The sequence below is a fragment of the Anopheles arabiensis genome (genome assembly GCF_016920715.1).
Source record: "Anopheles arabiensis isolate DONGOLA chromosome X unlocalized genomic scaffold, AaraD3 X_pericentromeric_contig0014, whole genome shotgun sequence".
Classification (NCBI taxonomy): domain Eukaryota; kingdom Metazoa; phylum Arthropoda; class Insecta; order Diptera; family Culicidae; genus Anopheles; species Anopheles arabiensis.
In genome coordinates this window covers 237,501-240,000 of record NW_024412092.1, presented here as the reverse complement: position 1 = coordinate 240,000, position 2,500 = coordinate 237,501, and positions in this window count along the sequence as shown.

Below are 2,500 nucleotides of genomic sequence, written 5' to 3'. Positions count from 1 at the left end.
CCTCATAAATTTATTCATTGGATTAGATCCAAGGAACACCAGATCATGCACCACTACCCATAATAGCTCATCGAGCTTAGCGTGAATCCTTCGGGTTTCCCTAAGAAGTTCGATTGGTCTTGCAGAGTTTAAAGACAACGAAGCTTAGTTTCAAGCAATGGTTAATATACGCGTATTCAAAACCCTTAGCTGTTACAACTTTTTACTAGAAACCATCACGACGAAGTCTTTGGGTCCGTAGACCCGTGATGTACTGCTCCAGGGAACGTTTTTATAGGGTGGAAGCTCAAAATCATAGGTTAAAATCATCGGCAGAGCCCACCAGACACCACTTTTGCTTCATTAGTTCGGACTATAGGCATACGACGATTTTTATCGCGGAGGGACGTATGACCCAAACGGGGGCTTAATGACCCACTGCCACTGCAAACCATGCTCCTACGACTAAATAGAGGTAAAACTACGATTTGGTGCAATCTTCATGTTTGACCTCGTAGCAAGGTACCCTCCCTATAGTAGGCAATGAGCAAATGATCATAATCCCAGGAGGGCAAAAAATGGGAACCCGAAAGGAAAGCGCTGTTGGCGCGCCTAAGCTACTGGCCCGTAGAGTAAAAATGGTACCCCAACAAAGTTGTCGATTGACATTCTGATTGCACTTTTTATCATCTAGGGTGCGTTCCTTACACGTTTTGAGGGGTTTTAGCGAAAAACATGTTTTGAGCCACACGAGCTCTCCGGCCCGCTCGGTGCACATTTTTGAAAAAAGCTAGGAGCTGCCCCTAGGTTCGGGGTGTCACAAAATATTGAAAAGTGGTCAAAAACCGCTATCCAGAATCGGATGTAGAATCATTAGACGAACTTAAAATTGTTCTACGACCAATGTCTGCGACGTTTAGTATTCAAGATATGGCCCGCCCTAGGTCTGACCTGGCATTTTCGTGAAAATTTAAAGCATGGCCATAGGGACGGGTAAAATAGCTATTTTGAAGCAAAAACCACCTCACTTTAAATGGCCATAACTTTTGAAAAACAAGAGCTAGGGTGCGTTCTCGACACGTTTTGAGGTGTTTTAGCGAAAAACATGTTTTGAGCCACACGAGCTCTCCGGCCCGTTCGGTGCACATTTTGAAAAAGCTAGGAGCTGCCCCTAGGTTCGGGGTGTCACAAAATATTGAAAAGTGGTCAAAAACCGCTATCCAGAATCGGATGTAGAATCATTAGACGAACTTAAAATTGTTCTACGACCAATGTCTGCGACGTTTAGTATTCAAGATATGGCCCGCCCTAGGTCTGACCTGGCATTTTCGTGAAAATTTAAAGCATGGCCATAGGGACGGGTAAAATAGCTATTTTGAAGCAAAAACCACCTCACTTTAAATGGCCATAACTTTTGAAAAACAAGAGCTAGGGTGCGTTCTCGACACGTTTTGAGGTGTTTTAGCGAAAAACATGTTTTGAGCCACACGAGCTCTCCGGCCCGATCGGTGCACATTTTTGAAAAAAGCTAGGAGCTGCCCCTAGGTTCGGGGTGTCACAAAATATTGAAAAGTGGTCAAAAACCGCTATCCAGAATCGGATGTAGAATCATTAGACGAACTTAAAATTGTTCTACAACCCCCAGTCCGACGCCTCGTATTCGAGATATAGCACTTTGTAGGTCTGACCGAGCAATTTTGTACTGAAATGTATGGCGGACATGTTATTCATTAAACAACATTAACTTGCATCGTGCCCTACTTCATCGGCACAGCTACTATCGACTATCTATTGTTGAAATGGATTGAGTTTGACCATTTTAGCTCTTTTCTTATGCCGTGCACCAACAGTGTGTACCGATCAGGGAAAGTACACTACGTACGCGTTCATGGATGTATATGTTGGTACAAGTTGCCGGTCGGAATAGCAGTGCACCAAAACTGTGTACCGATCAGGAAAGTACAAGACGGAGGGCGCAGCCCGAGCGTACGCGTTCATAGATGTCCATGTTGGTACAACCTACATGTACGTACCTTGTTTTTGTATCAAAAGTTCCAATAAAGTGTTTGTATGCTTAAAATGCTTATCTCAACCGGTCACCTTTTGGCCTGCCCTTTTATAGACAGAAACCTAGAACGATACTCGCGATGTTTGTGTTTTTCCATTCGCCCGGGACGACGAAATGAGCTCTGTGCACATCGTGCAGAAAACTGTCTCCTCCTCGTATGTTTTTGTCCCTCCACGCATATAATCACCCACATTTGTGTTCAACACGGACGGCGCAGCCCGAGCGAACGCGTTAATGTTTATGTTTGTGCACACTAAAGTTACAATCCTAGGATTTGGTTATTGCGTCGCAGTGCCCGACCGTCGCGGACACCATTCTTGGACAAAAGTCCAAGTACGTAGAGTACATTCCCTAGGTATGTGCCCGTTCGTGACTTTCGTTGCGTGCTTACAGACACGCTTGGGTATGTTTACCATACAAGGTTTACTAGGAAAACCTGGGAAGGACGCTTGC